Source organism: Rissa tridactyla, chromosome 4 (genome assembly GCF_028500815.1).
Source record: "Rissa tridactyla isolate bRisTri1 chromosome 4, bRisTri1.patW.cur.20221130, whole genome shotgun sequence".
NCBI classification, from domain to species: domain Eukaryota; kingdom Metazoa; phylum Chordata; class Aves; order Charadriiformes; family Laridae; genus Rissa; species Rissa tridactyla.
In genome coordinates this window covers 76464886-76477123 of record NC_071469.1, presented here as the reverse complement: position 1 = coordinate 76477123, position 12238 = coordinate 76464886, and the positions used below count along the sequence as shown (strand labels likewise).

The following is a 12238-nucleotide window of genomic DNA, read 5'->3' as shown; positions in this document are numbered from 1 at the left end:
ATTGTGTTAGTTACATGGATACGTGTGTACAGCGTGGAGCAGGCTGTTTGTTTGTGAGAGAGCTTTTGTAAAAGGCAGGGGGAGATAATTTCCAGGGACAGGCTGTGTGGTGTGCATGCTTGGGGAGTTGTGGGATTACACTCATTAAAAAGTGAAGAGCTAATGAAATAATCAGAAGAAAACTGAATAACCTGGAGAATACAAATATGGACCGGCCGTCTCAGGAAGGTTGATCCTCTTTTCACTTGAGCCTCTGTTGAAGATTTCCACCCTTCTGGAACCATTCCTCACGTCTGAGTGTCTGGATTTTGGAGATTTGCCTTATAAATACTTGCGTGGGGCTGAATGGCAAAGGATAGAGGGAATTCCTCGTTTACCGGCTGACATCAAGTCTAGGCTAAGAGCCCTGCTTGTATAATGCTGATGCGATGGCCACGTGAGTAGGCGGTGCCTGTGTTCACCAGCACAAAGCCCTGGTGACTTCTTGGTGACAATCTCAACAGAAAAGCCCAGACAGAATAAGCAGGGAAGTCCTTTATTCCCTCACATGTTGTTTCTTCTTTTTTTTGGGGGGTGGGGTGGTTTGTTGTTTTTTGTTTTGTTTTTAATTATCTCTGTTCATTTGCACTGCTAATAGCATCGATAAGAGTGTCCTTCTCACTGGAGGAGGAGAAGCCCAGAGGGAGCCTTGCCCCTCCATGGCTGGCGTGGTGGGAGGGAGCTGCTGTCTACACAGAGCAGAGACTCCTGTTCCACTCTGGGTTCAGAAGCGGAAGCACTTTGGTGGGAACCTTTGTATGGGGTTTGCACAGCGCATGCTGCTTTGGTGAGAGGCCATGGTTCATTTTCCTTAACCAGAAGGGGGGAAGGTCTCTGCCTAGCAGTCAAAATGCAGCCTGGGGACCATGCAAGCCTGTTGTCTGTGTCATTTCATGCGAGAATGTTCATTCATTCTTACATCAAATTCTTTTAATTACAGAGCGCTACAAGTGAAGACAGGGATCCCAGTTCATTGCTGGCACGAGAGTCAGTGGCACTGATTTAAACCAGGTTACACCTTTTGTGATGTTAATGCCAGCAGTGGTTTGGGCCCTTTTGCTTCTACTTACGTAGTGAGTCAAAAGCAGGGTGAAATGAAGAAATATTTGTGTTGGCTTCAAAACCAGATTGAAGATAAATTGCTGTTAAGCTCCAGTTCTGTCTAGCTGTTGATACGTGTAGTATGGCAAATTAATTAAAAGCTTATACTCACAATATATAGGGATTTCAATTGTTTTAAAGTGGTGGTTAGTCTTTCAGCAACTAGAGGATACACACGACTGAGTTATTCCAGTAAATCGGTGCTTCCAGAGGTGTAGTTTACCACACTTCCAGTTTCTTCATGTCAATCACCTTTTGCGCATTTTTATCTTGTGTTGAGCAAACCAGAACTGTCCTTTGCCCATTTTATGAGTGTCCTGCAAAGGAGGGGATGAAGCGAGTCGATGACAGCTCATCCATCTCACTGTTTTTGAAAGGGATTCTCCTACTGGACATCATGCAGAGTAGCATTTTTTGAAGCCCACCCACCTAGTACTGGTCCCCCTCCAGCAGAGGTTGCATTTCCTAAGGCATTTCTTGGAGGGGTAAAGGTGCATCATCAAACAGCAGATTTCTGAAATGTTGACTTTACTGATGCTGTTGTCTTAATATAGGCTGTCGCTCTTATGTCAGCTGGAAACAAAAATCAATAAGCAATGAGGATGGGAGTAAAGGGAAAATGGAGAAACAAACTGATGAACAAGAATTCTGGATCTCCTCTCATATACTTTATTCAGCTGGTGTGTGTTTTTTACCATTTCACAGGATCTGCAGATACTGCAGAGCCTCCTGCTCTCATGAATTGTGACTGTTCCCATTTTATGAAGGAGGAAACTAAGGCAGAGTGGTCACGGTAGTAACTGCTCTGACTCCCTCGGGTTTAGCTCCAGAAAGTTGAGGCAACTTGCTCAAGGGCAGCCAGCATCTGGGTTTGTTCCGGTCTTTGTTCCCAAATTGCCTGTGCACAGGCTGCCCAGATGTGCATGTTTGTGGGTACGTGACACACGCATTTAGTTGCTCAGCAATTTAAGAGAAACATGTCAGTGTTTTAAAAAAATAATACGGGTGTTTAGCAAGCTCCTGATGGAAGTTCCTGGAGCTGACGCTCCACCTCCATCCCTGTCTCGGTGTGCGGGGTGGGCGGTGGGCAGTGTCCCGCGGCCCCCGGCCGCAGGAGGCGGGTGGCGATGCCGTGGCGGGCGCCCAGCGGGTGGCTTGCGCCTGTGAGAGGGTGTCGGGGGGGCAGCGGGGCGTTTCGGTGACTGACAGTGCCGACAGCGCGGTCGTGAGGGACGGGCGGCGGCGATCATTAATGAAAGCACCGAAGCAGCCACATCTGTGACTGAATACTCGGTCCCTACTGCTGTGTTTACTGCTCCTTAATGTGGCATTGTTTACTCACAATTAACTCTTTACCATTAATTTAACTCTCAGACGCGGAATTGGTCACACAGAGCCAGCTCCCAGAGCCGGGGCAGATGTGCTCTGCACACTTGTTTAAGCAGGGCCCTCGTTAGGCAGCAGCGCCCTACAGCCCTCCGAGCCCACGGCGGCTGCCAGCCACCGGTGCCGCTGAGCCCCGGCACGGGCACCGGCACCGGGACTGCTCTGCCCCGGCACCGGGACCAGGACCGCTCCGTGGCCGGGCGCCGGCGTCGAGCTGGGGCGTGGGAAGCGCAGATTCTCATCAGCCTAAATTTCACACCGGAGATAACGACTGCTTGGAACCCAGGAGATAAACACTTCCCTCCCCCGCCCCCGATTAATTAAAACGTATCTGTAAATTTAAACGGAGATGGTGGCTATAATAAGTTTTGAACCGGTGACAAATGTCAACAGCAAAAGGCCCGAGATAAGAAGATGTCAGATCCTTATGTGACAATACATATCTTCACCCTGCAGTAAGCTGGAGCATCACACCGTGGGGCTTCACGGTCAGCATTTGTGGTTAACACCAGATAGTTTAAGTAACCCATAATAGGGGATTCCAGGGAAATGGAGAGAGCCCTATTAGAAGAAATAGTGGTTTGTGCATATCTGATAATGAAGCTGGGGGCTTTAAGTGATTCTGAATATTTGGTATTTCCCTAAACTTCTCTTTCGGTTCATTTGCCTAAAAGTACTTCAACGCACATGGCATGTGCGTTGATCTGTCCAATATCTATCCCAAAATGGACAACTCAAGTGACATCCACCTATAGAATAAGCATAGATTTCTTTGGAAACTTTCTCTGAAAATTTTCTTTGTCCTTCTCCCTCAGATCTTTGCTAGTTATATCAGTGCCACTATAGGCAATTATTTGGAGTATCCAACCTATTCCGTAAAATGTGTATTTACTTCTAGTGGATTGTGTGGATGCGTTTTATGTTAAACACAAGACAACTAACAAAACACTTAAGAAAACGGTGGCAGTGGGATTTAATTCCTTACCGGAACTCAACACGTTTATACCAGAAACTATGGGAAGTGCCTAGTCTTGAATCAGTCAACACTGCAATTGCATTGTAGGCCTTTCTTCCCTTCATCAAGGTGCGCTGTACATCAGCAAGGTCCAGATTTGCTAACTGGATTGTGGCTGGGAGGTTCTGCCTGGGAACCCTGGTAGCTCTAGTGCTGCAATATTTTCTTCATGCAAAGGAGGCACAGAGGCAGTGACATGCCCCACACTCACCCAGTTTCTTCTCAGAAAAAAAAATAAAAGGTATCTTTCCTTCTTCCTTTATCACCTCTACTGAACTTGCCAGAAAGGAGTTTGTCGTGAAGGTGTATTTGTGTCTTTTTTGATGAGAAAGACCATCTCATTCAGATAACCTGCTGAGGATTGATAGATGTTTGGACACTCCTGACTAGTCCTTAAAATAATGTTGTGACTAAAAAGGGCAGGGCTGCTGATCCCCCGTTGGATCCTTGGACCATCCATTCTGACATTGTGGAGAGATAGTTTAATTTGAATTACCAAGACAGGAACTCGGTCTCCAATTCTGGCTTGGGTTTCCATGATCAGGTCTTTAGGACTTATCTGGTTGGTTATTAGGCATGAAGTCTACATAATACTTATATACATATGACTGTAGTAGCTACTCAAGAGAGCAGATCGGTGTGCCCTTTCTGATGGGGTCAGGGTGCAGTCTGCTTTTGTGAGGCATCATTAGAAAAGATGGCAAAAAAAAAAGAAAAAAAATCTTTTTTTTTAAAAAAAACAATATAGGTTCAGAATTCCCAAATTCCCTTCATAGTTGGTGATGTTCAGTGGCCGTTCATAATAATTTTTTTATTTATCTGTTTTACAATTTTTTTTCTTACATTGGATTAGCTCCTGTTACATACTCATTATCTATAATGTTATTACATTATTAGATATTATTTTCAGCTCAAAACAGTAATAAAGTCATTATTTCAATTATTTAAAATAGAGCTGCATGAATGATTCAAAGTGAAAAATTTATTTGATCAACTTGTTTTGGTAATTGCAGTATATCTACAACTGTGTTTGAGTTTCTATAAATTTCTTACTAGACAAATACACTGTGCATGTTTTTCTCACTGAATTGATCATAATTTTGAAACTTTGATCTGGAATGTAGGTGGCTTATTTCTGACTGTCCGAATAAATCAAAAGGTATTGCGCCTGCTCTTATAAGGTGAGTCTTATAAGTACTGTGCAAATTTAAAATCTGGTTCCAATAAGTGGTTGTGTTGTACTGATTTGCCTTTTAAATTCACCTTCTGTGAAAAACAGTGAAAGCAAATCACTTGAATGTGTTTAGAAGTAAACACAAGAGTCATAAAATGACAGAAGTGATTATATTTAAATATTTAAAATAAAAATTAATAACATTTTACTCATTTTTGCACTTACCCTTAATTAGTTTAATTTCAAAAAAAAATTTGTGAAGATCCCAGGGAAGATGCTGGGTGCTTACCTTGCTGTCCTGGGACTGTGTAGCACCTGTTATTGATGCTACGCAAGCTGTCTTTCCAGTCACGTTCCACGACATGGAAAGATGTGCAGAGCAGTCGCTTTACACACTGTCTCAGCTCCACAGACCTCTGCCTGTGGTTTAAAACAAGCAATGCATTCACTAATTTCAATTTCCGTGTGGCTCCTAAAATGCCCGTTGGCCTATTGCAGATTCTTAGGAGTCATATCTGATTTGAAAACATGTCTTCCCTCTTCCTAAGTCTCCTCCAGGAAATTCCACTGGAATTGCAGGTACTTACAGACCTCCTGCCCATCAATTCCCATCACACTCAACCACTTCATTTCATGTTTTTCATAAGCTTGTGACCAGTCACCTAAATGAAGTGATGCTGTTAGCTTTCCCTGACTGGATGAACACACTGCATACCTCCACTTGTTTCTTGGTAGTACTTACGTACAGCACTGCAATGTTAATTATTTTATTATTTTTTTAAGACGACCTGCATGAATGAGCAACCCAAGCGACGTTTTCCAAAGTAACCTTAGAACCAGATGGTTGGTGAGAGTCAGCACCCAAAACACTAGAAGTATAGGTGGCAGGGCCAGGGGTGGAGGAGAGGAGGCCCGGGAGCCTCCCAGCCAGCTGCTGCCAGAGGTGGCTCCAGGACCTGACAGAAGTTGTCCTCGGTGGGACACTGGAAGCAAAGCGCCGTACTGTGTCAGGCCTGTCATTGCTGCGAGAGAATTACGGGACATTAATCCTTTTGAAATGCCCTTGCTAATTCTTGCGGTTTTGTTCCTGTGAGCCCCGGTTTCTCCTCCCTTGAAGCCTACACATTTTATTAGGTATTGTAAGTGGCTACACCTGCAGTTTTAAATGACTAACACAAATGTTATAGTGGTCGCGATCAGTGAAAGAAAAAGTTCAAAGTTCAAAGGTCAGTCTTTTGTAACTGGCGAGGAAGAGCGATGGGATAATAGCTTGTTAATGTTATTTACCTTATTCAGCCGAAAAACTTTCTGTACGACTCTGTTGTGTCAAGCCATTTTCGTGGGCAATTCTGGGCATTGTCATTTGAATAGGGGTTAAATTATTCTGTTTTGTCATTAAGTGATCCTTGATTGGCAATCCACTACACAATGGGTGATCATTAGGGAAAGGCCATAAAACTGTTACACCATTTAAGAGTGAATGGTGAATGAAGCCAGATATCTCCAGGACCCGTCCCCCCTCCAAACTACAGCTGCCGGAGAAGCAATTTAAAGCAGAAACGTTTAGAGGCTTGGAACAACTTGGAACGATCATTTCTTTAATATGTTTCCCTAGTTTTGTTTTGAAAATATTTGCACTGAAATGAACAGTGGGCAAACCGGCTTATAGTTACCTAAAGTATGTCTGGTATTGTCAGATCTCCTGATTTTATCAGTGTAAGTAAGTGGTGCTCTATTTAAAACCAAAGCTGTTCGAGTGCTGATACTGCGTCAGAACTTCAGTCTTAAAAATGAAACTGAGCCGTGGCATGATACTTTCAGAGAAAATAATGAAAACGAGGCAAAAACCCAAATAAAATGAGAACCTGAGAACTGGATGACATAGGAGTGCAACCTGCTTAATGAAAATGCCTCCAAGCGCAGAAGGTAACGGTGTTCAAGGCCTGAGCCGTGGCTTTTGTGGGCACCTGGCTGATGGCTATCACTGAGATCCAGAATTTGCACTTTCCAGCCCAAAGTCTCACTTTCTGCCAATGAATGTGACAACAGGCCTTGCAGTCTACTGTAAAGCACTTAAATTGCTGTAATGCTTACAGTAGGCCAGAGCCAAGATTGTACAATATGTAGCTTAGTAAGGCGGTGGTTCTGCCATGGTTAGACCTGTCCAGGTAGGGCTGCTGTGCTCCTCTCTTCTCTCCTCTTTCCCCAGCATCGTCCTGGCTCTGGCTTGTGCCTAACCCAATATTGAGCTATTTCATCTCAGTGGAGAAGCTGGAGGCACAGGACAGGAGCACGTGGCTTAGACAGGACAACGCTGGTCCTGACTTGCATCAGTTAGTTTGTCATGGGACCAACACATGAGAAATTGCTCATGTTATAGCTAATTAATGGCTTCCATCCAGCTTTACCTGACTTTACCATCCTTAGTTTCTGCTGTCATGGTGCTCCAGATGACCCTGGGGGACTGGGTTTCCTAACAGCGGTCTGGATAATTCCAACCATGCTCTTGGGAACGGTGATTTTTCCACGACTGAAAAGCAAACATAGCTTTTAACTAAAACTGCAGAACTAATTAACTGCTTAGTGATTTGTCCTTGCTTCTTTATATTCCAATTACGATTGCAGCTCATCTCACTTGAGAAAGAACATGCTCTGTGGCCTGCAGAGAGACTTACTTCTTCGACTACAATTAAAGATAGGATTCTTTCCTAGTAATTAAAGATACACTGGTACAGGCTGTGTAAGTGGGCTACAAACAGTCCAGTGTCCGCTGGGGAGGCTGTGAACTAGGGCATGTTCTGACTGTGTTTTCCTGTATCCCCAGATGTGCAGTGAGACACCAAGTCTGCAAACATTCACTCTTTTGCTTGAATTGGAAGGATCCATTGTCTTTCAGGGCCTTCGGAGAGTATCATGGTGATGAGTGTGTGAGATCAGATGTTATGCTGTAAATCTGCCTTTAAAAGGGAAAAAAGAAAAGAAATAGGAAAACATCCACATTTCTACATTGAAGTTTCAGCATAGTAATAGTCAAAGATGTTTTGAATAGCAATAGACAAAGGTGTTTTAATAGATTCCATGTATTTTCCAACATCTGAATTTCACTTTAAACTTGTACTAGGTAAATGTTACTCAGTTGCCCTTTTAGAAAACAACAATTTGACTTTTTTCCCTCTTTGTATTCTGACAAATATTGGTCTTGATGAGTGTTAAGGGACTAAAACCGCGAAACATCAAAGTGCTCATTATCAACCAGCCAGCTGCACTCCTTGCCGCACCTCCTCATCACACACAAACCTGATCTTTTCTGTGGGGACCGCCCCCCCCAGAGACACAGAACAAGTTCTTCTCTATGCTAACAGTGCGCAACATTGTCAAATGATGTGTAATGATTTTATAATGTGAACTAATGCCACTAGGGACCGAACTGAGACTTCTGATTTCATTACACTCACTGCTGAGACTGGTTTGGAATATGAATTTGGGGCAAAGATAAAAGGCTATGTTCATGTCCTTTACCTATCAACTCTCGACCAGTATTATTTGGCGTGGATCCAGACAAGGATCCTGCTCCAGCTATCTCAGGAAAAAAACTTGTGATTTATGTACCTTACTATAAAGCATTTGAGAGTGCAAATAACTACCTTTTACTAAGTAAATCCTTGTGCCATGATTGAAACCTTAGCATAAGTCAGGAGAAACTTCCCTGCTGCGTCAGAGTCGGGCCTTTGCTGTTCCTAAAAGCTACTGTTTGTTGATATTGGTCTGCAGAGTTTTGGTGTTAGAGGTGGTTAGAGGTGGGATTTTGTTCTTTCTGGTCATTTTTAATTACAGTACAGGTATTAGTTACCCTTTAATTTAGAGACAGCTCTAGAAATGTAAAGGCACTGTACTTTTGTACACTGTGTACTAAATTTATGGTATATTCCGTTGAACTAAATAAAGCCTTTTTATACAGTGACAAAAAGTAACCACATCAGCCTATGGTGTTCCTTCACCTATTATTATCTGTGTTACCATGAAGCCTAGGATACCTGTCTGTTTTAAGTAATTTCATCTTTTTATGTCCTAGGAGACTGAAAAATAGAAAAAAATGCCGTAACATTTTTCTGTGGAATGGATAATATGCGAATTAGCTTCCTTCTTCATTCCGATGTAAGGAAAAAAACCCCAGGCTTTCAGTCAGACTCTCATCTACTGTAAGTACGTCTGGTTCTATTGTTTTCAAGACAGTTTATTCCATTTGTACCAGCAGAAAATGTAGGCCAGGCTGGTGACAGCAGTGAGATGAACATGCTGAATATCTAGCTAATTTTCAGATGTAATCTACCTGCTAATGTGTGATACGGGAACTAAATGTCCTTTATATACTCTTAAAGCACTTCAGGTGCAGGAGGGATAGAAACTAATCTACCTTTGAAGGTAGGTACTGGGAATTACACTACTTCATGCAGTAAACTGTATTTAGTACCCTGCCCCTTTTTTCCAGCACTGTACCATTGTCACTATTTTAGATACAAGTAAGAGTTAATCATAAGTAAATTAAATTCAATATGTGAAATGGAGAGGAGAATCCGTACAAAGATATAAAAGCATCTAAAATGTAAGTGGTGATTAAGCTTGTTTCCTCTTGTGCTTATACATACTGGACAAATGATTTACTTTCATCATCTAATATATTTAAACTAGCTTGGCTGTAGGGGTCAGAGCCAGTGTGAGATGGGAGGAAAGACAATACTAATCAAAAGTAAACCATGCCACTTTTTTTCTCTAGTGCCGCTAATCTTAATTGAATCAATCTCATGGCATACGTTGACAGTGAAAGATTGCTCGAACCTGGGAGGCCAAGCTGGACAGAGTTTCCAGAATAAATAAAAAAAAAAAATCTTCCTTAATCATTAATTTGTTCATTCACTCCCATTTGCTTTCATTCTTCAATGTCTTAGAAGATGTACCCCATGCAACCTTCCTCTTCAGCAATCATTTCCAAGTGTTTCTCCCAATATACTCATGTGTTTTTGACGAAACTAATTTGCCTGAGATGAATACAGCAGAGATGCTTATCTTTTTTCTTTTTCTTTGAAGAGAAATGTAGTTGGATTTTATAGAATTGAACATTTTGTGAAAAAGAATAGCATTTCTAATGAGTTGCAACAGAACTGAGTTAATTTTGGAGCTGAAATATTTCCTGTTAGAGGATATTAGGGAAATCCTACTTAGAGTAGGATGGAGTTGAGTAGTTTACAACCTATTCATAGATTCACAGTAGCCCTAGTCCAATAAAGGTAAGGCAGAGAGCTGAAAACCCTTTGAAGTTTGTGGAAAAACTAGAGAACTTTGTGGTCTCTGGATCAGGTACCCTGCAAATACATCTGAGGGTTTCACGTTGTTATTATAAAAACAACCAATAAATAGTTAGTAATATTGTATCAGATTGGCTTTTCCTCCAGGATTTTACTGAGGTTGGTAATGTGAAAATTCCTGTCAACTGTTATTTTCATTTTATTATTATTTTGTTGCAACTAAACAAGCAAACTATATGCACATACATGGCCTCATTCCCCAGTTTCCCAGCGCTTTATATATATTTCATTAATGGTTTGTCAACATTACAAAATTACTTAAATAAATTTGTTAACACACAAGATGGAGGAAGGCACTTAGTGTATGAGCTATTAGTTCTGTTCTGGTCTTCATATCTGCAAATGTTTATGTTTGCTGAATTACAAGTATGAAAATCTAAAAAACCTACTGAAATGTGAAAGGGTAGAGGGATCCTTGCAGAACTGGGGCCTTAAGGGCTATGTTGAAGCCTCTCTAAAGGTAAGGCTAGATTAGACTTACTCTTTCTAACAAATAGTTTTAATTAAATAATGCTGGTAAGACTGTGAAGTATAAGGAGAAAGGTTTTGGTAAACAACACAGTGTTTGTATTTTATGTAATCCATTATGGGCCCATATAATTTAAAACATTGCTATATTGTGCATTAATAAGACTCTTGTTGTATGCAATTAAATGGTATTTGATGATGAAAAGCAGATTTACTGGCGATGTGCAATAAAATCTCTAGCATAGTAGCAGAACCTCACTAGAGTTGTAATTGTTTGTGCTGAGCATATATTGTTTACGCTAAACTTAAGTGTAACAGTGTGTACATAACATCCACTTATTTTCCCAATACATTTATTCCGTCTACAAAGCAACTCCATTTTATTATTCCATTTGATTTGGGTATGTGCAGACAGAGTTAGTCTCTTAAGAGAGATACACTCTTAAGTCATTCCTCAGGGATCGATTGCACTGTATAACTTGAACTTCTTCCCGAAGCAAAGAAGTCACATTTAACTTCTTACTGTGGCATTTAAGAAAACCAAATGAAATCTAGTTCTCAGAAATGAAAAATCCTTTATGCTGTAGTAGCCTAAGACGGTGTAATTTACAAAAATACCCAAGATATTAAATAGGAAAACCCCAAACCTTTCAAATGACAAATAAATCATTTCATTCACGCTTAAAATCAAGCCAGCATATTTTGGTAAAGTCTCTTCCTCGAGCCTCTCCTCTTTTAAAGTGCCATCTTGTTTTATTTTGATGTATGTCTTTATAGCAGAATAATTAACGTTTTACAAATCAGTGATGGTGAAGTTGTTCACATTATTCTGGGGGCAATAAATCCACATGCACATAGTTTTGTATTATAGAGATCATTTAAGTGAGTGTAATTTTAGCATTTTGATGACAGTTTTAGGATCCTACCAAGCAGTGATAAAGCTAGCAGTTATACTATGTGATAATTCTGCCTTTCATTATAATGCAGAGTTTCTCCATACTAAATCAGGCCAAGATGCAAGCTGTTACCCCGGGCAAAATTCATTCATTATGCATGTACGTTATTCCTAAAATTATTGATAATACTTTTCATAATAGTTATTTTTCATGCATTAACTTTTGCAGTTATATTAGTATTAAGGATACGTTTCTTAGTCTTGAGTATTTCTTGAATAATAAATACAATCTCAGAGCCTCTTATAGTTTCTTTAAGTTGAAAGCTATCGTCAGTTATAATGCTGTAAGTCCACAGTGCAATTATGAAGTGGCGTATTAAACTGTGTTTAAGGAAAACATTAGCAAGGGGGTAATGAATGCTCTGTGTGTCACTGCAGTGGGGTTCAAGACATGTCCCAGAAACCCTTTTTTTGCTGTAAGGAAAGTCAGAAATGATGCTGCCAAAGCTGATTATGTTTCACGAGTGTAAACTTGGTAGCAGGCTCGTCATCTTCCTTTACACAATATGCGAATGTATCAGCTGCTCAGAAGAGTCAGTGGCTGAAGCCCTTGTCAGTTGGGAATTTCAGCAAGTCGCAAGCTGGGTTTTGCTGGCAGAAGTGCTCATTTGCAACACAGGCCACACGTTTAGTGGTGTCTTAGGTGGTTTTGAGGTCATGTGGAGAGGAGTGACAATTCCTGAGTAATATATTTCCTTACCTGCTCTTTTATTGCCTTACTCTTGAGATCATTGTGG

General features: G+C 41.1%; 1 long non-coding RNA gene across 2 annotated transcripts in view; it reads left to right on the top strand.

Moving 5' to 3' along the window:
• LOC128909257 (uncharacterized) overlaps positions 1 to 8911 on the top strand; it is a 74805-nt gene extending 65894 nt beyond the window's left edge. For both annotated transcript variants that reach the window (XR_008466311.1, XR_008466310.1), the window contains exon 7: positions 8788 to 8911. This is a non-coding gene — a long non-coding RNA (uncharacterized LOC128909257). The remainder of the gene's footprint in view (positions 1 to 8787) is intronic.
• Positions 8912 to 12238: the final 3327 nt, after the last annotated feature.